The sequence below is a fragment of the Dendrobium catenatum genome, unplaced genomic scaffold (assembly GCF_001605985.2).
Source record: "Dendrobium catenatum unplaced genomic scaffold, ASM160598v2 fragScaff_scaffold_853, whole genome shotgun sequence".
In the NCBI taxonomy this organism is placed as follows: Eukaryota; Viridiplantae; Streptophyta; class Magnoliopsida; order Asparagales; family Orchidaceae; genus Dendrobium; species Dendrobium catenatum.
This window is the reverse complement of record NW_021319315.1, coordinates 10,348,128-10,373,670: the sequence shown is the minus strand read 5'-3', so window position 1 is coordinate 10,373,670 and position 25,543 is coordinate 10,348,128. Positions and strand designations below refer to the sequence as shown.

Below are 25,543 nucleotides of genomic sequence, written 5' to 3'. Positions count from 1 at the left end.
TTTTTCCACCTAGGCTAGTTGTACTAACGAGTCCAAATTAGTCTATATGTAAGATTTCTAATGGCCTAGATGTGATCACATCTTTAATTAAATGAAAGGATGATTTGACATATTTTCCTAGTTGGCAGGCATCACATAAATGGTCCTTAGTGAAGTCTAACTTAGGTACGCCTCTAACTAGGTTTTTTTGGGTGATGTTTCTAAGTGTTTTCATACTAGCATGGCATAGTCTCCTATGTCATAGCCACGAGTCATCTACTATTTTTTTAAGCAAAAAGAGTTTGAACTATAAATTGCAATCAAGGTCTAACATGTAAACATTGTTCATTCATTTTCCTTCTAAAATAAGTTTATCATTTAAACTAATCAGACATTTGTTAGACAGAAATTTAATGTCAAAACCTTTATCGCACAATTGACTAATGCTAAGTAAGTTATGCTTCAAGTCATCAACTAATAAAATATTTTCAATTAAAAAATTTTTAGCATTACCAACAATACTTGAGCCTATTACTTTCCTAGTAGTGTTGGCTCCCAATGTCACTTTGCCTCTGGTCTTGGTCTCTAGTAAAATGAGTTTCTCATATCTCCAGTCATGTGTCACGAGCAGCCACTATCCAGGTACCACATGCTCTCACTAGGTCTTTTGTGAGAGCATCCCAATAATTTCATTCAAGGGTTAGATTTTGGAATCCAAGTGAGTTTGGGTTCCTTCTTATGCTTGTATGAATGAGATGTATGCATGTTATGCTGTGATGGATGTAATTTTGGTCTTCATACTAGGTGTTGCCTATGATGAATCATTTATGTGTGGGCTATATGACCTAGCATGCCACAAGAGAAGCACCTAACACCAGGAAATGGGTTCTAACCTATGTGGGTGGTGATGCCTCTTCCTAAAGTTGTGTGATGCATGCTGTGTTTGGGGTTTGCTAGATTGGGCTAGTGTGAGTGATGCAATCTCTTTTTTTAGTTCAATGATTTTCTCTTTGAGAGTGTTATTTTTAAATGTCAATACATAAACTTTCCATATTAACTGATGCTCATTGTGATCTATCTCTCATGCAACTTTCTCTAGTTTGTCAAACTCCTCTTTTAGTTCAATATGCATTATTTTCAAGGATTCATGTGCTTCTATTAGTTCAATATACTTCTTATTTAATGCATCATACTCATTAAGAAGCAACATATAATCTTTATCTAAATCTGAATTTTCTTTAACTAAGTTAGAATGCTTAGATTGTAAAGAACTAAACTCAATATTAAGACTAGCATGCATCTTTTTCAACTTTCTATACGAGTCATGAATTTTCTCAGAAATAAGCAGTAAATCTTCATATGAAAGTTAACATACCTTATCTTGATCCGATTGATCAAGATTATCATTAGCCATTAGACATAAATTTGTTACCTTTTCCTCTGCTTCTTCTTCAAATGATTCTGAGACAGAGTTGGCCCAAAAATCTTTTTGTTTCCTTGTCTTACCTTTCTTGTACTTGGCATTGTCCTCCCCTTTTTCCTTAGCTGGCTGGCTCTTTAGATTGGGGCAAGCAGCTCGAAGATGACCAGGTTTCTTGCACTCAAAAAATATTATATCGGATGAAACTTTAGTAGATCTCGTGTTTTTACCTTTATTCCAATTATTCTGATGATGCCTTCATTTTCTTTTCAAAAAGTTATTGAACTGTCGGGTCATCAAGGCTATGTCATCTTCTACCTCCCCTGCAAAGTTTTCACTTTCTGAATTATTTTCCTTCAATGCCACCTTTCGCTCCTTCTTCTTTTCACCTACATCACTTTGCCTTTGACTCACTCCTTGCTCATATGCAATGAGTGAACCAAGCAAGTTGTTAATATAATAAATATTTAGATCCTTAGATTTAGTGATGGCAGTAATTTTAGCATCATAGAAGTATCTAAGAATCTTGTTGAATTTTTTAGAATTTGAAATTTCTCTATCTAATGCATGCAAGGATGTCACGATTTGAGTGAACCTAATGTACATGTTAGATATTGTTTCGCTAGGTTTCATATGGAAGAGTTCTTAATCATGCAACAGAATGTTAAGCCTAGATTTTTTAACTTCACTAGTTCCTTCGTACATGATGCACAGTCTATCCCAAATCTCCTTACTAGTAGCACAAGTAGAAACTCTCATATAATCCTCACACTTTAAAGCACAAAAGAAAAAGTTTAAGCACTTCGAATTCAATTGAGCTAATTCCCTAACTTCATTGCTCCATTCATTAAAAGGCACTTGAGTTTTTACTCCATTTACAATTTTAAAAGGTGTAACGTAACCATCATTGACTAACATCCACATGCGGTAATCAATAGACTTTAAAAAAGTAGACATTCAAATTTTCTACAAATCAAACGGGATATTGTCAAAAAGAGGTGGACAGGTTATTGAATAACCCTCCGCAGTGTTACGATTACCAAAATGTGACCTGATCATTTTTTTTCAAGGTTTTCTAAAACACTGTTTTTGAAATCCCGCTCTGATACCAATTGAAATTACTAGATGCACCAAGAGGGGGGTGAATTGTGAAAACTTGTTGCAATAAACAAAATCCTAAATAAGAGTTCTAATATTTTTGTATTTTTAAAATTTTTAACAAGAAAAATTTAACTACTGCGGAAGCAATTACTTGAACTCAAAATTGCAACAATAATTTTTTACCACAATCATCACCAAGCAAATATAATGAAAATAAAGTGCAAGAAAAAATTAAAAGCGATAAGGAAAAAGCACACCAGAATTTTATAGTGGTTTTATCAAACCATGACCTACATCCACTCCCCGGAGTCCTCCACTCCAGGAATTTCACTACAAAACTATAGTTCTCCTTTTGCCCCCTCGGCAAGGCGGAGAAGCCCTTATAAGACTCACTTTCATAACCCAGCTTGGCAGAGTGCCAAGCGCTTTTCTCATCCTCCTGGCTTTTCATAGATAGAAATCATTTACTATAAGAACATTCCAAGGCCCTTCACAGATTTGTTCAAATCCCTCACAAAAGCCAAAAATATAAAATTCCACTTCTTATAATCTTTATCTACTTAAAACATAGAAATAAGAGATGATAAGGCACTTCTAGCACCCAAAAAATAAAATATTTCCCCATCAACACATATAATCGCACTCATCTTACTATAATCGATTTGATCCTGATACTTACTCAACAAATGCATACCTATGATCATATATAATTCATTCATATGCAACAAAATCAATGCTTACACAAATTATTTACAAGAAATCTCTAGCTCGCACAGGCAGACTTTATTCATAATCGTCAAATATCAAGTCGGTAACATAATAAATAACTAAAGGCATTACAAAATAAGAGCTAAATTTAAATCAACCAGAAGATGATCATATATGAAAGAGTGATTGGCACCAAAATAAAAAAGTACACTATTAGGTCACTTATAAATAAATTTTGTACTTATCACCACTTCTGATGTCTCCTTTGCCTTATGTTGAGTCAGACTGTACACTTTGGGTTGCATTGGCATCTAGGATCAACTCTTGTTGAGCTCCTCTTATTGATCCACCTAATAATATTCCTCAAAATATAGCTCCACTAAGGGTCAATGAGGCCTCACTAATAACTCTAAATAGGGTTGGCTGCTTCCACTAACTTTGACTACCCCAACTTTAAGCCTTCCCTCAAGCTGTTTTTATGGACACTACACCACCTAGCGACCTGCTTGGCCACACCTAAAGTACTAAGCCATATCTTAAAAATATTGATATGTTTGTCTTCTCTTATAAAAAATGCAAATATGAGCACTACTAAAAGATACAGATCCACCAACACTCTTAGATGTTGTAGGTCCTCCCCTCCTTGGATCACCAGACTCCACCCTAGTCCTTTTCCCATTAAATGCACTACTGGAAGGTTTTCCTCTAAACTTCTTTTGCTAGGTGGAAATTTGATCATTCTCCACTAATCTTGCTCTCTCCACAAGCTCAAAAAGGTCATTAATATGGAATGGAATCAAGAGATGCCTCAAACTATCTCTTAAACCTTATAGGAATTGATAACACTTCTCTCCAGGGGTACTGACTAACTTAGGAGAATACTGGCAAGAGCTATGAACTTTATCTTATACTACATCACCATCTTGCTCCCTTATATAAATCTAAAAATGGACTCATGCATCTACTGCCTGACAAATAGTGGCACAAACAAGCACTAGAAAGTCTCTATAAACTCCTCCCAATTGATCTATGCACTCAGCCTACTATGAAATCTCTCCCTCTCTAGCCTATCCACCACCACATTGCTTTTCCATCTAATAGGAACACTACTAATATAACTCTTTTATCATTTGGGCACTGCATATTATCAAATGACTTCTCTACCCTCATTAGAAAATCCTCACTTGTTTGAGGCTCTACAACACCTTGGAAATAAGGCACCTTTAATATAAAAAAATACTATAAATACTTATCAACCTCTTCTCCCTTAAATCCTGCCATCAAACCCTAAGCTTTGCTCATTACATGGGACACTAACCTAGTAAACTACATCCTTGAATCAAAAGTTATCATCCCTATAGTACTCTGAACATTTACAGCCTAACTAGAACTCTATCCATCAAATGCATCTTGCTCTTGGGGATTCATGATGTAGCAAAACTTTAATTTAAATAAGTACATGGGAATTCAATTATATGTACACCTAGCACAACGAACAAAAAAAATTATATACTAGACTCCCAATTCCTTACTAATAAAAATTATTTCATATGGCTATGATTAAATTTTTCAATCCTCCTAAATCATTTATATGATACCACCCTGTGAAGTCCTAAGATATAATGGAAGAATTGGTCTACCTAAACCTATGATTTAATCTCCAACATCAATAATAAAAACCAGGCCTACTTAAATTTCAAATCATAAAAGCAATATAAAAAATTTTGTTTCAACAAAATTGGATTATAGAAAAATCAATACCTCAAACATTAGGACTTAGAAGCCTCCTTCTGCACCCTTCTACTCAGTTAAACCCTTTTATTTTCTTGAAATATTAAAATAAATAGAGTGAGCACAATTAGCTCACTCGACTTCTTACCCTCACACTTTACAGATATTAACATTCAAATTAAAAGATAAAATTCAATATAATAAAAAAATTAATAAAGATTTATTAAAGTACTAATACAACATAAAAATAGTAGAACATAACTTTTAGCTTTCCGAAACATACTTAACATTTTCATATACTTGCAAATCCACTTATATAGGGATTTTAGATGTTTTGCATAATACTTATTATTAGAGATTTACTTGAACTTGACATTTATAGCTCATAAGAATTCATACAAAGTTTCATAAATTCCAACATTTATTTCCTATTATTTCTTATATTTATTTCATTGATACATTTGCAATTTAATGATAAAATGAACATGTCCCATTGCATGCTTATAAGACCACTTCCACTTATGTCTCCCTTTTACTTCCCACACTTACTTTTAATTAGTGGGGTCAGAGTCCCTTCCACATCCGCACTAAGCAAATGGGATCAGAACATAATATATAGGGACCTTATCACATATCAGATAGTGCACTTTTCCAAATATTAGAACATCTCTAATTCCAAGCTATGATTAGTGTAAGTACAATGGCAATAATAATTGATTTGTACTTTGCAATTTAATACATGTATAAAGCCATGTTACTTATAAAACTGAATTTATGTTAAACTTCTCTTGATCAATTTCAAACTTTAGCAGAATATTAACATAAATATTTTGAGTCCATTATATAGCTAATGCTATTGCTAAAGAAACCTCAATTAAAACATATACTCAAAAATTTATGGAAGAAAAAACAAGCGATAAAAATTGATTACTTTCAATCAAAACATTCAAAGTAAGGCATGCATCAACATATAAAAAATTACATTGTAAAACTTTATAAAATATGAGAGAAACACATTTTAGTCTATAACTCTTTATAAAATAATGAAAATTAAAATTAGAGATAGGGATTTAGAAGTTTACCTCATGCTCTATAAGTTTTTGAATTGGACCAACAAAAAAAGTTTGAGCTTTGGCCAACAAAATCTCTCCCTCTCTTCTCCTCCCATATTCTTCCCTTTGCTTCAATTAGAGATGGGTGAAATAAGTTCTTGCAAAAATGGTTTTTGATATTTTATTAATTAAAAACTACTCACCTGACCATATGAAGCTCCAACACCAATGATAATGCCTCCCCAAAATTCATTTGTTTCTTTATTTTTTTAGAGCTCAATATTGTGGCACTAATAATATTGGTACCATAGTGCCTACACAAAAAATTTCCCAACTTACATTTTCACTCCTTCAACCCAACCCTTGGCCACTTAAAAGCCTCATCAAACATTCTAAGACTAATAATAATAAGTTAAAGCAAATACAGATAAACATTTATCTTATTTAATCTTAATTACCTGAATTTCATAATAGTGGATATTGCACTAAGAGATCAGGTAGTGGATCTCAAAGGTGGAGTGGATAGGATCCAGATTTTTTTTTTTTTTTGGGCAGTATATTTTAAGACTTGAGTAGGGTATGTACTAATGTTATGACCATATGAAGCTCCAAAACCAACGATAATACCAATATAATTCTGACTTCAATGTAACCATGGTTAGAATATTTAAGAGCTGAGGGATGGAATCCCATAATCAGAGCAACATGTTCAGTAGCCCCTTACTCTTTGAGTTTTACCCCAATACATCATCGACATCAGCAGCAATAGTAGAGCCATTAAAGGAAAAGGATGGTGATTTAGAAGAAATCCTAATACATTGTATTTTTTAGTTTTCATATTAAATTTTCTTATTTTTCTATTTTTATTTTGATATTGCTAGAATGAAATCAATGAAAATCAAATTTCCATGTTTTGCATATTTTATTATTTGCATTTAATTATAATTTTATACTTATTTATTTATATATAACTTATTATTACTTGGAATATGAAATTAAGAAATTAAAAAAGCAATTAAGTATTTAATAGTACATAATTTAAAAAATTTAACAAATAACATAATTAAATATAAGAATTAATCATTTTATTTAAATTCATAATTTTGAATAAATAAAACTCCTAAAAAAACTTAAGCATTTGAGTACTTAAAGAAGATTAATTAAATTAAGGATTAATGTGAATAAACTATTTAGATTAATTCTAACTTATCTATTAAGTAATTGAGGAATTATTAAATTTTTAATAAATCTTTGAATAAAAAGTGGAGGAAAAAAAAAGTTTTCTAAATCATTATAAATTATTTTGTAAATAAGAAAAAGAAAGTTTAAGAGTGAAAAAAAAAATTAAAAAGCAAAGCATTGGACTATTAAAAATTGATAATGGCAATCTCTAGACCTGGTTAAATAAAGAATGGAGGCAATAGACAAATATTTAAAATCATTATAAGGTACTTAGCCTACAGAAAAAAAAGAAAGAAAAAGAAGAAAAATATTAAAAGTAAAAAAAAAAAAAAACTAAATACTCAACTATTAAGAAGTGTTGGTGCCAATAATGTCTAGCCCCACATACACTTCTAAAATGAATGATTAGACTCAAAATACTTAAATAAAGCTTATAGTATGATAAATGAATTTAAAAAAATATGTAGATTCTATTAATAACAAAAAATTATTAAACCTAAGTTAGTCAAATTTATCACATTCACCCTTAGGAGATTCATTTAGAAGTAATATTAATTAAAAAGGAAAGAATTCATTGTTATGAATTATTTTAATGGAAAATTTTACAATTTGTTTTACTATATAAATACTTAGATCATTAATTTTACAATTTCCAAATATTATATAGTAACAAAAGAAAAAATAGTTTTAATTCCAATGTAATATGAATTACTTAAGGACAAGTAATGTTTTAAAGCTTGGGCTACTTTGATAAGAAAGAAAATGCATAATTCAATTTACATCATTTTTCTTAAATTTTTTATCTAAAATTATCTCTTTGTGTAGGAAAGAAGTAAAAAAGATTATACTTAAACGAGCATTGCAGTGCCACAAACAAAGTTCTATAGTGTCACACTTATCACTAGTGTTGAAATACTATACATATAAATGCAGCTATAAAGGGTTGGATCCAAATAGAGAGCAAGGTGATAAGGTTCCAAGGAAGGAGTGACATAGTGTTAAATTGTCACATCATTATGGTTGGTGATAGCTACTGATAGTTAAATTGGTGAAGCATTGCAATGATTAATGAACCAACATGTTAATTTAATAAGATCACAATACTGCCTAAGTTAGTGTAATCATGTTAGTCTAGTTATTTATAAAATCTATACATAAAAAGTTGATTTCTCATGTAAAGGACTTTTGCTGGGAAGGGGAAACCATTTATTCATTTGTAATCAGTCTAAGTAAAATTTAGAGGGAGGGAGAGAGGAAAGAGCAAACCAAAGAAGTCAATTACAATGGAAGAAGACTTTGTAATCATATTTTAAAAAACTTTCTTATGATATATATCCTCAGCTTACCTCTTATACTTTTGTTTTATTTTAAAATAAATCATGTTTTGCTTATTTTAATTTCTATGGCTGGCAAAAACATATCTTTAGGCTTATGATATGTAAAAAATCACGTTAGTTTAATATTAGATCTAAATTTCATTAATATTTAAATATTATTATTAAATCCTTCATGCTTAATTTAGTTTATATAAAGGCCTTGAAGGAACTTAAAACGCAGTGTGATCTATAGCCTCAATGGAGGAGTAGTAGAATAATTAGGGGATTTAAAACTTGATTCCGTCATACACAAATATGGTGGATAGAGTCTTAGAATCTTAAGGAGTTATAACACTATAGTTGGGAGAAATCTTAGCTAGACACTCCAACGAGCTCGACAAAGGTGAGGAGTATTTATGCCCTGATTCATAGCAACATTAAGAGGGGTCTAACTTTTACACTCATAAGTTTTTAACTATCATAGGTTTAGAGTCACTTAGATATAGAATTTTCATTTTAAAACATAGTTGATAGCTTTCATTAGCACGCTTTTAAATTGCCTATACATAAGATAAATTTGGTAATTCATATAAGCAATACTAGGGTGAACTTAGGGTAATTCCTATCCTCATGGGAATGATACTCTACTCATTACTTTATTACCAGATAAGACACATACAATTGCATAGAATCAGAGTTTACACACAAAATATCATATTTTAAGTATGTAGTGAGCACTAAAAGGACTTTGAATGCAACCCAAGTTAATTATACCACCATTGAAAAAGAATTGTTAGTAGTAGTCTTTAGCTTTGATAAGTTTAGACCTTGATTGGCATCAAAGTTATTATGTATATTGACCATTATACATGCTATCCAATATTTGGTGAAAAAGAAAGATGTCAAGCCAAGATTAGGGAGGTGGAATTTTTATTACAAAAGTTTGATGCAATAATCTTAGATAGAAAAGGATCAGATACTCATGTTATTGATCACTTATCTATTCTAGAACTAGAAAAACTTGCATATAATGAGTGTGTCATCAATGAGGTTTTACAAATGAAAAGTTGTTTGAAATGCATTGATTGTGTAAGCATTAATATACTGTATTATTAAATAAATTATAAGTGGAGTGATCCCACTAAATATGTCATACACATAAAGGCTCAAATTTATGCATGATGCCTAGTTATATTTTTGGGATGATCTATATTTGTTTTGAAATGTAGGATCAAATTATTAGGAGGCGTGTAAACAAATTGAACACAATATTAGGCAATGCAATGAATCATAATATGGAGAGTATTTCTTAAGATTTAGAACTGCTTCTAAAGTCCTTTAATCTAGATTTTACTAGCTTACATTATTTAGATATATAAATGAATATGTCAAAAGATGTGATAGATGTCAAAGGGTAGGCAAAATTTCAAAGAGATTTGAAATGTCCTTGAATTATATGTTAAAATGGAGATCTTTGATGTTTAAGGATTAGACTTCATGGGTCATGTTTAATCTTTATATAGTTAACTATGTTACTAAGTAGATTGAAGGAGTGATAACAACAAAAGTTTATGATCATGTAGTGATGAAAATTGTAAGGAAAAATATAATATCAAGATTTTTAGTACTTAGAGTCATCATTAGTAATGGAGGGGGTCGTTTTTGTAATAGGGGAGTGAAAATTTTAATTAAATATAGAGTAGTAACTGTTATAATTCCAAAATTAGTGGACAGGTTGAGATTAATAATAGGGAGATAAAGAGGATATTAGAAAAGACTCCAAGTCTAATTCGAAACAATGAGAATTAATATTAGATCATGCACTTTGGGTTTATATTAATGCAACCCCAACTGGAATGTCTTCTTATATGTTAATCTTTGGAAAATCTTACAACTTACCCTTAGAGCTAGAATAAAAGGCTTATTGAAAGTATAATTTCTGGTTGTTAGACTACTTGAACTATAATGGCACACCAATGGGGTTTTAAAAAAATTTCTTTTTCAAAAATCACTACTTTGAAAAACTTAAACCAAATTACCCAATATAACCTTAGAATATTTTTTTCTCAAGCAGAAGAGAATAATAAGAAAAATCAAATACTAATTTTTTGTTTTGATTTTGTAGAAAATAAATGGAAAATATTTTTCTTCTTTTTATTTTTAGATTTTAATTTTATTTTCCTTTATAACAGAAGTAAATTCCAAAATAATTTCAATATCCATGTACCACAACAACATCAATTTTTAACTCAAATTTGCAATAAAGAAAAATGTGCAAGAAAATAAAATATAGTAAATTAAAGAACCAAAAAATAAGAGCAAACACACAAATTTATAGTAGTTTGATCAAACTTGGCCTACGTCCATTCCCCATAATCCTCCTTTCTAGGTATTACACTAAACCTTTTAGTGCCTCCTTTTTTACTCCCACAGAAAGGTGAAGAAGCCCTTACAAAAATCTCTTCCACCAACTTGGTGCAATGGAGTAGTTGAATCCCTTTAATTAATGTTGTGGTGGAGTTGCCAAATCCCTATCACCAAATGCAAAGGAGTAGCTGAATTTCTTTCACTAACAGTGCGGTAGAGTTGTCATTGACCCTTTAACTCCAAGAAATTCTTCCCGAAGTTTCCCCCAAGAAAAGCTTTGACACATGGAGGAAGAAGATGTTTGTTGGATGGAGTAACCATGTGTAGATTCTCTCTCTCACACTCCCTTGATCCCACAAGGATATTCTCCCTATCTCACAACACACCTTTCTCATCCAAGCCCAAAGCTCACCTTTTAAACTCTCTCTTACAATAGACTCATGCCCCTTGACTACCAAAGACTCTTCAAAATGCATCAAGAGATGCTTAAATAATGAGATTTCAAAAAATCCTAATTTTTAATACAACCATCTTTATTTGTACAGTTTGATCTTAATATTGTACAATACAATTACTTCAATTCTTCCTTTAGTACTATACGATGAATGTCTCTTCGTATGAAGAGCTCAAAAGTATCAATTGATCATCTAGTATGATTGTAGGGTCGTACGACACAATTAGTTCAATAAAATAATAGTTCATCCTAAATGAACCCTTGGTGATTAATTATCATCCTGGTTTTTGTTCAGTACAAATGATAACTTCATATGGTATGATCACTAATTATAATTAATTTAGTTTTGATTGCTTAATCATAAAGATTAATTTAGGTAAGATTTTAATTAAATCTTAAGGTATGATTAGAATCATACTAGGTGATTACACCAAAATTCAAATTTTAAAATATTGCCTAATAGTAAATAGCTATGGGGATTTCTGATTATAAGCTCATCATCATGTACAATTTAAATAGTGTAGTATGATTAGTTCATCTTAATTTTAATTTTCTTAAATTAAATATTTTAATTAAATTTATAATAACATATTGTACAATATGATACATATCATCTAGTATGAACTTTAGAGAAAAAAAATAAAACCTTACATTTCACTCTCTCCTATGTGTGTGTACACGGTTGTTATGCTAACGCACATCATTTATAATTTATTGACTCAAAAAGGGCAAAAAATAGACTCTTGCAAAATTCAATCTTATACTATCCAATCTTGAGCCCTAATCTTTTGGCGGTGCTTGGTGTATGTTGTACCTAAAATATTAGTATACACAAAAAAGATATGCAATAATAAAAAGGACAAACTAAGTAAACTTCAATAATATTTAGAATCATCAAAACATAAGTTTGGGTTCTTAGATTGTAGTAACCCCCCTTTTTGATGATGATGAAAATTATTGGTTGAATTTTAAGTTAATTATTTTTTCTCCGAAGTTCTCCCCCTTACTAAGTGATATCTTTAAAAACTTAGGCTATTTTTTATTAAATAATACTAAAATCAAACACAAACTATATTAATGATAAAAATAACTAACACAAACCAAATATAATCTAATCCCCCTTTTAATATCACCAAAAAGGATATCTTTAGAATGGACACTAATATAAATTAACATGACAGCATAATTTAGAAAAGAAAAATAAAATAAAATACATCAAACACTATCCAAATAAAGGCCCTTAATCAGGTGCTGGTGGAGGTGGCTAGAAGTATCAGTGAAGTGATGCAAACTGCTCTCAATACCATGCCATATCAGCTTCATGATGTTGCTACTATTGTTGGATATATGTATCCAGGCACATCTCTAAACGGTTAAATCTCCCATGCATAATGTGCCTCATAGCATCTGACACTATAAAGTATGTGGAAGGAGTGTTGGAGTAGCAAACTTAGAGGTGATCGAGTGGTGTAGGGTATGCCAAGCCGTATTTAACATAGGCTATAATATATCCTAATGCTAGATTTTGCCTACAGTTGACCATAGGTTCCCTAATGTTAATGAGAGTTATAAAGTAATGGATAATGAGGTCAATTGCATTAAATTTTGTGCCATTCATAACACATTAGGTAATGGTAGATAGAAGAGGAGTAATGTTGACCCTATAACCTAATTTAGGAATAATTATGTTCTAAGGATATGCTGAATGATGCATGCATTTAAAACTAAAGGGTGTTTATAAACATAGGATTGAAGTGTTATGCCCTCAGTGTTAACTTTTAAACTTTTCAAAAAAATTCAAAAAGTAGCTCAAAAATGAAGGGAAAGGCTAAGGTGAGGAGAAATTGAAGCATATCATTCGTGAAAGGTCTAACACTTTAATGTTTAAGATTTCTTAATTTAGGACTCTAGAGGGGATGATGGTTGTATCTTTATATTGATGATAGGTTTCCTTATATGTTGTATCAAGGAATCAGTTGTCGATAGTTTATTGGGAGGAACTTGTTGCTAGAGCTCTAGAACACTTTCCCCAGACATTTGGATTACTATGGATAGTAACTGAAGGCAATGAGGATAGGAATTGGAACTATGAGGTTCAAAGCCTTAGAATTGCCCTTTATTATATAATTCTTAGTAGATCGTATAGTATGATGTAGATCATATAGTACTATCAAAATCATATAGTACGATTAGAAGAATTCAATTCATCCTGACATAACAATCAAATTGTACAATACAAATATATTTTTATATAGTATAATAGTTAAATAAATATTATACATGCCAAATTAATTCGTCCAATGGTCCATGCCACATGTATCGTACAACACAAATTATTCATTTGTATAGTACGACCACCAATAATTTATTTAATCATGATCGTTGGGTGTGTTGTGTAGTGATGATATGATGATCTATTAAGATCATACAATACAAAGTACATCGTACAATATGATATGAGTAAATATTAATTTTTGTGTGATGATAAGGGAAAAACCTACGAGGAAATTTCACAAATAATTAAAAACATAACTACATAAAAAATATAAATAAATAGATGCAAACAATCATAAATATAAATATATAACATAAACAATTAAATAAACACACTAATTTTAATTATATCATTAATATCAATCACACCTAGTCTAGTCTTGAGTGTGTCAATGGTTTCATAAGCAAGGGGTTTTGTAAAGATGTATGACAAATGATTTTCAGTAGCTACATGATGCAATTTTACTATCTACCTTTGCTACATGATCCATAATAAAATGATTTCAAATTTTAGTATGCTTTGTGCATGAATGTTGAATTGGATTCTTTAAAATGTAGATAGCACTAGTGTTATCACACATGATAGGGATAGTGCCTACAAAAAAGTTCAAGGTCAAGGATTTATTGCTTTAGCCATAAGACCTGAATAACATAACTTCCGACAGTTATATATTTTGCTTTAGTGATGGATAGCGCCACATAATTCTATTTTATACTGGACTAAGAAACTAAGGTTTGCTTTATAAATTGACAAGTGTCGAAAGTGGTTTTCTTTTATACTCTACACCCTGTAAAGTTGTTGACCTCATTTTTGTATGAGGTCATCATGATCAATTCAACCTTAAGCCTCAAATCTCCAATCAATCAATCATTGGCAAGTCAATCAATCTAGCTCGTAATCGACCTCGTCCATCTTCCTTAAAATCAACATTGAACTGCATATAGATTAATTGAGGTTGATTCAATTGCACACATTGTATTTGAGGATACCTAGTTCTATTCGATCGAATTTTAGCCCAATTCCTCTCGTCGTTGTCGTTGATTATGAAATTGAGTCAATCGATTGTTATTTTGAGTCAAGTGAGACCTAAATTAATAAAAACCCATTTAATTTTCATCAAATAAATTTAATCAAACATCTTCGAGTTAATTTGAATAAATTCTGATGAAATTTTATCCTCAACAGCTTTAATTGACTCGATTTAATATGTCTTGGCTTAATCTAAATCTAATTGACATCAATTATTTTTAATCGATTTTGAATAATTAATTTTAAATATAACTCTAACAAAATTTCAATGTTTTATCATCATTTTATTCCAATTTGATACTCAAATATCTCTTAAAATTCAAATAAATTTCAGCCCTCTAATATCTCAAAATCAAGCACTTAATGTCAACCATTAAATTGGAAATGGAGGGCTAGATGGTCATTTAACTATTCGTATATGCCGAGATTTGAAGGGGGAATTAGGGCACGCCTAAAAAATCATTCCACGATCCCATTTTCGACAAGCAGCCCATGCGCGAGAGCTCTCTTAGGCTCCTAGCCCGAACCATGCAAAGGCAAGAGCAAGGTGAGTTGCTGTTGAATCTCACAAGAAGGTGGCTGCAGCAGTAACTACTGGCTTCATGTATTTGGATGGGCTTTCGGTGGTGTGCTGCTTGATGATCTGCTAGTTGCTAAAGGCGTGAAGGCCGCAGCTCTTATTCATACTTCCTCCATTCGGCCAAGCAAGAGCAGCTGCCTTTTTTTTTGTCTCAAAAGAACATCAGCCAATCAATCCTCTCAAAGAAATTTTCAGAAAACTGACAGGATCAAAAGGGTTTGGAGTTTACCAATCAGGTAGAGCAGTCATCGACCTGGAGATCAACGAATATGCTTCTCCACTTAATCTATTGAAGAAGATCGAGGAGAAGGAAGCTGCAATTTTCTGTTATAGTGTTTGCTAAGGTGAATCTTGATCAAAGTTTCTTGAGTTAGCTGCTATTCTTGAGGTAAAAGCTGTGTGGTTACACTCATATGCCTTTCTAAATAGTATTTTATTTTGGAGAAGGTTCGAGTTGAGTAGCTGTATGTAAAGCATATGAATTTGATGGCAAAGCATTTTTGCTAATTTTATTACAGATATAACTCATTAATCTTGCATTGCTCTGTTCTCTTACTTCCTGTTCTTTAAGTTTCTTACATGGAATTGATTCGACAAGCATCAAATGTATTGTATTGACAGCTGTGTTTGTTTATTTTACACGAGATTTAATAGAATTTTAGTAATGATTAGTGTTGGTCATTATTTTTTTTTTAACCTATGATTATTTTGCTAATATACTGCTCTGCACCTTGTCTTGCTTTGTTTTCCAAATGGACATGTTCTAACCCCTTATTTTTTTCTCCTTAAAATCTAAATGAATAAAGCAAAGAGAGGAGACATGCTCGGATTAAGTTTATATTGTTGATATGAATGAAATTTCTATGATTTACTTTGGCTTATATGATGTCCGATTTAGAAATGTATATCAGAAATCTGAAATAAGAATTCCTTGGAGTGTAAATAAGTCTCATGGCTTAGTCTTATATGAATTGAGACCGAACTTTCATATTAAAAAAAATCTGAGAGAACTAGTGGTTATTGCCTTTTTTAGAATTAGAGCAGATTATAGATTCTCTTCCTTAAGAAATTTGCAAGCTGTCATTCTCGAGCTTCTTTTTTGAAAAACGTGTATTCAAAGGAATTTTTGAGTTATTTTCTTTTATCCATTTGTTGAAAGATTAAAGGATTCTTGTATTGCTTTACTCCAAATCTTAATTAAATCTTGAGCAGTACATAAAGAGAGCAAGAAAATGAAGATTTCTCAAAAAAATCCAAAGCTTATTAGGTGACATGGCTAGAGTTGTTGTTGTCTTGTTTTTGATGCGGACATTAATACAAAGATTTGGGGCATCTATCACAGGCGGCGTCGTAAATCGACGACCATTATTTAAATTTTCATTTATGTATTATTTTCTGAATTTTAGCTCTTGTTTTATGTATTTCCTATTTTACCCCTAGGATAGTTTATGTGAGTGTTTTGGCCCAAGGGGCATTTTTGTAATTTTCTATTTTTTCTCATGTCATGGCCTATAAATAAGGGTCTTAAGCTATTGTAAGAGATTGTTAATGAATATGAAATTTTTGTGTTTTTCCACACTTGTGCTCTTCTTGTGAGAGAGCGTTTGTGAGATTCCTATGGGAGGAATCGAAATCTTCACCAGCCGCAGGATGGGTCTGGGCTCGTGATTTGAGATCCCTTGGAGAGGTTTTCTAAATGAGCTCATCTATTTTAGGAAAGTATTTAATTTAGATCTATTTTGAATTTTAAATTCAAGAGGATTTAATTAAATCTTTCCTAAATCTAAAACCATAAATCAGGAATCCTGATTTGCTCATTAAATCCCCTCCACCTCATCAAGCCGTTGCCCCCCTTTCCTTGCCTTTCCCGTCTAGCTGGCCGAATTTCTTCTCTGGCCTGCACCGTTCAAATCCTACCAAAAATCAGCCTCTGTCTTGGGGAATTAAATCCTGTCTCGAATTTCCTTTGCTGGCTAAAAATCTTCAATGCTGTCCCGTGGGAATTGCTGATCTGGAAGAGGTATCTCACGTTCACCTCTTGCTAAACAAATGCTTGAATTCCCCTTCCAATTTTCTTTGCTACTAAGCATAGAAAACTGAAGGTTTTCTAAGAATTTTTGGCTCAGATTTTGGTTCCAAAATCTGAAACATTTTCTGGATTTTGGAACCTCTCCCTAGCAAACCCTTTGTTTTTTTTTTTTTTTGTTCTACATCAGTTTGGTATCAGAGCATGGACTCGGATCGACTTGGAAGAACTCTAGACTGGATGGTAGGTCAAGTGGCTGCCATTAGTCAACATCTCAAGGAGACTCAAGCGGACTTAGCCGACCTCCACCGTCAAACAATCAAACGGTTCGATAACCTAGAGCAAGGTAGGACGGACCCATCGCTCTACACCTCTTCAAGATCCCCTTCATCAAAGGATAGAAAAAGGGCACTAAGAGACAGAGAGATAAGGGATAGAGTGGACAAATGGATGGAGGCTAATGAAGTTTTCAATCTCCCAATCACTGTGCAAATCAAAGAGGAACCTACGGTGATCAAGGAAGAACATGAAGAAGAAGATGGATTAATAAAAAAATTTGCGTTTTGCACTTGGGTTCTTTGGGAAGAACGTTAGTGAAATCCCTATGGGAGGGAGTCGGAGTTTCCACCAGCTGTAGGATGGGTCTGGGCTCGTGGCGTGAAGTCCCTTAGAGAAGGGCAACGTAATACCCATCAGCCGCAGGATGTGTCCGGGCTCGCGGTTGTATCTTTGATATTTTGTTTATTTGCTTTTGTTCCTTCTTATTGCTCTTCGTCGTTATCTTCATCTTCTTCCTCCCCCCATCTCCGTTTGGCCGCCGGATTTCTAGCCTCACCCGAAATCCCATCTTTTTCCCCCATGACGGTAATCTCAATATCTTCATGGATTTTCATAATTCACCCTACGAGAAATTAGAAAGGATTGATTCAAATTCGAAATTCAAATTTTGAATTTCAATTCTTTCCAAATTTGGAAATTCTTATTTAGGAAAGTGTTATGCATGATTCAAATTTAAATTCAAAGAAGTTTGGATCTAGTTATAACCTTCATAATACATTTTTCTTCTTTGGAAGCTCCCCAAACATTTCCCAAATCCCCTCCCTCTCTCTCTACATGCCGCCGGCCACCATGTGAGTTTCCTCCCATTAATGCCCCAATTAAAGCATTGATGGCCTCTTAATTTAAAATCAATTTTCAAATTAAGCTCCCCCCAATTTCAATCAAAATTGAAATTAAATTTAGATTTTGAAAATTTTTAAATTCAAATTAATGAGCCTTAAATCTCCACATTAATTGCTCCTTGGTTCTTGCTTGGCCGAAACCCCCCTCATGCCCCACCTCTTGATTTCCTTCCTTAATAATTCCCTTGCCTTGCTCTACTAATTAATTTTCTAATCTAAGGAGATTAACAACAGGAATTAACTCCCTACCCTTTATTTTTGGAAAGATTTCCCAATTTCAGGAACCGGAATTTACATGAGCTCCTAGCCAATTTATTTCCTAAAACCTGATTTCAGGATTAGGAAATAAATTCATGATCCTCCCAACACCACATACGGCCTGGCCCATTGCTGGAATTCCTCTAAAATCTTTCCCACCTCTTAGATCTTTCCAAAACGCCTCCTGTTACTTTGGGAATTAATCTCCACCATAATTTCCTGCTGGCCAAAACTTTCCCTGGCCCGTATACTTTACTCCCCTCCACAGATCTCTTCCCAAACTCCTTTGGACATTGAGTATTCTGCCTTCTAAGACTTCAACCATAGAATTCCAGCAACGTTTATTGTTTCCCAGCAACTTGGCGCTTCAAAACTGCTGCTGCTCTGAAAATTCCTGCAAAGGATCCTCTCCCTAGCAGAGCCTCCTACTCGTTCTACATCAGTTTTACTCCTTTTATATTGAATGAATCACTTGTCATTTGAGATATTCGTGATGAATGGTGACTTATACTCTTATTTTCTAATAAGTCTTGATTGTACGTTTTTAAGAGAGTTTGGCAATAGTTAATGTTTTGATTGATAATTTATTGTGGTAATATTGCCTAATGCTGAAATTTGATTAAGATGAGTTCTTAGTGTATTTAAAGTGTTGTTGCATTGGTGAGTTCAAGAGACTGGTATGTGGTTTTACTTCTTTCATCCGTGAGTCTTAGTATTTGTTCTCTAAAGGTTTTTGTGATATTCTTGAGTGGTTACTTCTTGATTTATCCTTTCAATCCAAATGAATGAGTGAGAGCTTAGTTTTTATGGGTAAAGTGGAAATGTTCTCAATATTTTGGTGTCTCTTTCCCTTTCTTGTGACAAGGGTTAAAGAAATCATTCAGTTCTCATTTGTTAAGCATCATACCTATGAAATTGATTTCTCTTTGTCTCACTTACGTTAGACCTAGGATTAAAATTCGAGTTGTTGTCAATGTTACCTAGCCACTTGTAAATTAAGTGACACTTGCCACATGGACATTTTAATTTATTTAATTGATTTGATTGGATTGTTTACATTGATTGCGTAGTAGAACTTGCTTGCTTTTTCTAAGTTTTTTTTTTCTTGCATGTCGTGTTTTGTTTTAGCCTGAATATATTTGGAGGCTCGTGAGAGTATGCATAAAACCTTTTCTACTCAAATTAATTCAAAATGTTCAAGCTCACATAGTAATTCTAACGACTTAAGAAGTAGGCTTGTGATCGCCGAGAGTCTACATAAGTAAATTAAAATCTTCCCTTCCGTGTTAGGCACCTCCCCGCTTGCTGGATTTTGTAGACCACTTGGCCTATTATGGTGCAGTTTTATTAAGGGGATGTTGTGTAATCTTTTAAATAAAATTATTTTTAAGCTTTTTTAAAATTGCTTCATATTTATTTTATGTATTTTTCGAGTCGATTAGTATGCATTCATTAGAAACGAGTTTAAACACGTCTAAAATTCTAATTGTATTTTTCTTAAGCATAATTACCCTACATTAAGTCAAGGGGCCACTTAGGATCCTCTTTAGATGTTGGCATCAACTCCTTAAAAATTAATTAACATCCTACCACTCTTTCATAAAAGAGATCGGACACATGGTTTTAAAGTGCCTAGATGGTTAGCTGGCTCCCTAATCCATGTCAGGGTAAGTCCAGGTTTTGCATTGCATTAGCTAGATTTGGGCTATTTTTGTTCAGTGTCTAATTTAGACTTAGGATCCGGGGCAAACTCAAAATCATAAGACCTTAACTTCTGATAATATAATCTCAACTTTCTAATAAATTGACTACTTGAATTAAGGGGCTGTTTGGTTGCCTGAAAAGAAAATGCTGTGTAAAGTAAATGCAGTGTAAAGTAAATGTAGTGTATTCTAAATACTTTGAGACTGTTTGGTTGCCTGTAAAATAAACGCAGGAGAATTGTTTCCCTTATTTGGTTAGGTAGAACCAGAGTAAAGTAAAAACGATTTTTTATAATAATTTATTTTGGCACCTCTAATTTAAGCCGGGCTTAACTAATTAATTATGATGACTAAGACTTCATTTGAGACGATTTTCTTATTGCTTCTTCAAACAACTTTTCAGTTCAAAATTTTTAATTTTTACATTTACATTAAAAAATTGTTGTAAGAAGCAATAAAAAAATCATCCCAAACAAAATTTAAGTATTCATTTGGGACAACTTTCTTATTGCTTTCTAAAATAGCTTCTTAGTACATAAAAGTTTGTTTAAAAAAATTTTGTACAGTGTTGTTAACTCAGGGACACTCCAACCTCTTTTGATGACACTTCATAAATCATTGTGCCCATAAGTAACACACTTGAGTGAAAAGATATAGGCAAAAGACCATAAGCTCTCATAAAGACATTGACTCCATTTTTGAGCTGCCTTCAAGGTTTTATGCTTGCAAGATATCTTGCAATCATATCAAGCCTAATGTATAAAAATCATCAAAAGAAGTAGTTCTTTTTTGCTCGCTTACACTTACTGTGAGACTTCTAGCATTAGAAAATTTTAAATTTAGACTCATTTTGTTATTTTTGGCATAAGTTTTAAGCTTGGTTGTCAACCAAATATCAACACCCAACCTTCTTAATTAGTGCTTGGAATTGACAATAACAGTTTTCAAGAACATAATTATTAAAACCAAATTATGCTAATACTCACGAATGGGTGCAGTAGAACAAACCATGCAAAAAAATCACAAAACTTGTCAAGTATAATGCCATGATCCTTACAATATTTGTTTAATACAAGTATCAGCATTTGTTTTTAGTTTGCTAGAAAGTAATTAGCAAAAATTTCCCATTGTGATTACCCTTTTTTCTTCCTATTGTGATTACGCTAAACTCTTTTTATGTGTCCCATAAAGGTTCTAGTTTGACCATGGTTTAAAATTGCCCAATATGAGGCTCTCCTTGAGGCCCGCCTTTGCGCAATTCCAGTAAAAAATGCCTCGATGCTTATGCCTCAAGTTTTTTTTATGAGGCTTGCGCCTCAATTTGGTTGAGGCCCGCCTCGCCTCACTGGCATGAGGCTTACGCCTCACGCTATATATATATATTAAAACTTACATAAATCTTGAAGTAAATGTCCGACATTAGACTCTATAGGAGAGGAGGAAGGGTAGAGAACAGTTTATCATAATGATGATTCAAATGAAGAACCCCTTAGTGATGACAGTGCTGATGACTTATGAGTTCTTATGTGATATGTCATTGCTATTTATTTTTTGAAATTGGAATTATATGTTAATGAAAAGAATACTGGGATTTGGGAAAGATAGAATTTTGAGTTGAACTATATTTCATGCTGTCTTATTATTAGGATATTTTGATTTCACTTCATATTTTATGTTTTATATGATTAACTCATTAGTATATAAAAAAATTATTATTTTATGTTTACGCAATCTTTTGATTTTGAGGCTTACGCCTCAAAACGCCTTGAGGCTTACGCCTCGCTTTACGAATGAAAAACGCCTCAATACCCAAATACGCAATTTTAAACATTGAGTTTGACAGCTTCATTATAACGAAACTACTATGCATAGAAATGATAAAGATCTTACAAGAGTTTGTAGTAGTTTATATTTTTTTCCAATCCAACGATGACAGCTCCAACCTGAGGACACACTTAGAAATCATTGTTCTGTGTAAATTGGTTGCAGTTCAGCATTAAAAAGACCTACTGAACTTCTTCATAGGTAAAAAAAGTGAGATATTACATTTTTGTCATGCTCAAACAGAGAGTTTGGTCTTAGTTGTATGGTTTTCTTTCCATCTTTGTGCTGTTTCTCTATGCTCGTGTAACCAACAAGCTCTAGTTCCTCCAATATGCCTTCTTCACCAATGACATAAACCTAAATCACCAAAAAGCTTATCAGAGACTATTTGAGCAAGAAACAGCACAAAGTTTACCGGAAATGCAGCTATTCCACACGTATTTAAGCAGGAAATAGAATCAACATAAATCCTCTGTATGCACAAAGGCAACATAAGTCACCAAAGTTCCAAATCACGAACTATTTCAAATTGTGATAAGCAAGCGGTCTCACCTTCTTATCATGAGGAAAGTTGTTCAGTTTCAAATACATAGCTGCTGCAAAGGAAAAAGAGAAATTTTCCTCCTATTAGCACAAAAGAAAGGGTTGAAATCGTTGAGTCCCTAATTCTTCTCCTTAGAATCCAATCCAGCAAAGAAAGCTTATAATATGAACAAACTGCAAAACCTGTCTGACATCGAGCCCAAGTGTGTGGAATTTGTGTGCTTACTACCTTCTTGACTTGGTCGAATCGTTAGTCACAAACAGTAGCTTCTTCCCCTGCACAGAGGCGGAGACCGCATCGCTCAATATCCAATGCTTGCACCAAGCCGAAATACTATTAAAAAAAACTCAGCTAAATCCATAAGCTAGGCAGCTAATTTGAAGACAAGAAGGACGACTACCATAGATCGAAGAGCTTCCAGTGCGGAACACCGTCGATGAGATTGTTCCCATTCCAGAGAACTCCTGAGAGAGGAAAAAAATAAGAGTTTAGAAACCGTGGATGGGATAGGAATAGGGAAGAGTGAAAAGAGAGAGACCATCGCAATCGAAAAGGAAGGCATCGACCGACCGCACGAGATCTATGGCATTCTCCGATGTGAGGGCACGAGGGAGATGACTTTTCGCAACCCTATTTTCAAACAAGGGTTCGTCTTCTGTACCTCTCAAATGCAGCCCACTGATCTTAACCTCCTTTCTTCGGCTATGGACATTGCGGGCCACGTCATGAAAATGGTCCTGGAGAATGTTGAAGATAGTAGCCGCGCTGGTTTCTTCCATTTTGGAAGGACGAGTGTACCGTGCAAAGTAGTAGCTCGGGAATGATCATTTTCCCCCGCTCAAGATTCCGACGAAAATACAAAACGGGTTTGGAGCTTCCTCTTGAGGGCGACTAGGGCCTCGGAACAGTGTTTAAGCTGGTCGGCTGAGAGATGGATGGGCGGCGGTGGATCGGCGCAAAGAACCGCAGGGTCAAACGAGGCACTGGATCCAACACTACTCCTTCGTCGTCGATGCCGAATTGCAGAGTTCCCCATCACAATGCCTCTCCTTTTCGCCTCAGAAGCTTGCAATGCCTCTCCTTTTCACAATCCTCGTTCTCGCCGCAACCTATTTCATTTTGCGTGCCCGTCGAAAGGTAGAAAGTTATCTTCACAGCTAGCGAGCTCCTATCCTTACTTCCGATCAAAATGTCACAATTTTCGATCCCACAGGAAAAGGGAACATCGTCGAAGGAGCGAAATCGAACAAGAACGAAGGAGCCGAAGAAGCCACTCATGCAATCTTACACCTCCTGCGAAGCAATGAAGCCGAACAGCAACGACAATGCGAAGATTTCATCCAGCGATTTCATAACCCGCTCAATATGAGCGGGTTTCTATTTCGCAAAAAACACTCCTTGAAATACACGACTAATCCTCCCGAGGGTTTCCTTTTGTTTCGCTCAAAATAAACCAAACAATAGAATTTAATAAATACATGCATTTGTTTTACTTTACCCTCCTAATTCAGACAACCAAACCCCTAAAATTTTCTTCAATTCAAAATTTAAAGCCTAACACATAGGGTAGACTGAGACATTTCTGAATTGTTTCAAAATCCCAAATGCCTCCTACTTCTCTTCCTTTAACCTCCATAAATGCTTGTTTAAATTTGATCCAATTCCTATTGGATTTGTAACCTCACTCCCTTGATATCACTCATCGAAAATCTCTTAAATAATATTTTTGCCATTATTTTAATCAAGAGTTTTTGTAGGGAACTCTGGTTCCCAATGATGTAATTAACTACAAGGGCTTGCGCTCGTAGGCAATTTAGAACCCAAATCTTTTTAAAAAAAATCGATTTTCAGTACTTAAATAATCTTCTTTGAAAAAATTAAAATCAATGACGATTATTATTGTCATATTCAATCAATCGATAATAGGTGATATCTTTTTCTCTTGGGAAGTTATATTAATTATTGTTGGGACTTTGAATATGAGAATAATGATATTTTGTCTAGACTATAATAATTAGATGCTTCGTAGAACATTTTGATCATTCGGGATCATATGTAATTTTTTTCTTGAATCTAACTATTATAATCAGGATCGAACTTTCAGTTTTCGTTATCTAAATCCATTAGGGAATGATATCTTCATCTCCCTAGGCGATATATCATTCATAATGATGTGTTCAATTTCAAAACTGTAATTCCACAAATTCAATTCTCCCAAAGAAAATTAACTTTTTAAAACCTCTTTTTCAACTCAATTTTTTAACATAAACAAAAGTCTGAATCTGAATATCCTATAATTTTAAAGTTGGTGCTATATATAGGATATCAGATGCCTAAGTTTTGTGTGCTTATAAGAATATAAGAATTCTCTTCACAACAGTCATATGTGATTCTTTTGGACCAGCTTGAAACCTAGCACTTAAACATACACTAAATATAATATCAAGTATACTAGCAGTCAAATAAAGTGGTGATCCTATTATTCCTCCATACTTCTTCTGATCTACTAACTTTTCATCTATGTCTCCATCAAGTTGGATGGTTGAGCTTATTCGTGTATTTATACTTTTAGAATTTTTCATATCAAATTTTTTCAATATCTCTTTAATATATTTAGTTTAACTAAGGAAGGTACCATATTTTATCTACTTTACACTAAATTTTAAAAAATAGGCCAGCTCTCCCATCATATGTATTTCAAACTCCCTACTCATAATATTTCAAGATTTATTTCAAAGTTTTTCATTCGTAGATCTAAAAAGTATGTCATCTACATAGATTTGAAGTATGAGTAAATCATTTTCTATTTTTTT

The 25,543-nt window shown here is 33.1% G+C and overlaps 1 protein-coding gene across 4 annotated transcripts in view; it reads left to right on the top strand.

Annotated features, from left to right (window-relative positions):
* The first annotated feature begins 15,049 nt into the window (after nt 1-15,049).
* Nucleotides 15,050-25,543, top strand: part of LOC110114722 (mediator of RNA polymerase II transcription subunit 9) — a 58,890-nt gene continuing 48,396 nt past the window's right edge. For 2 of the 4 annotated variants that reach the window (XM_020847698.2, XM_020847697.2), the window contains exon 1: nt 15,050-15,538. The gene's annotated coding sequence lies outside the window, so the exon portion shown is untranslated. Of the gene's footprint in view, nt 15,583-25,543 lie in introns of all 4 variants that reach the window. The other 2 variants (XM_020847695.2, XM_020847696.2) reach the window with 2 other exon arrangements.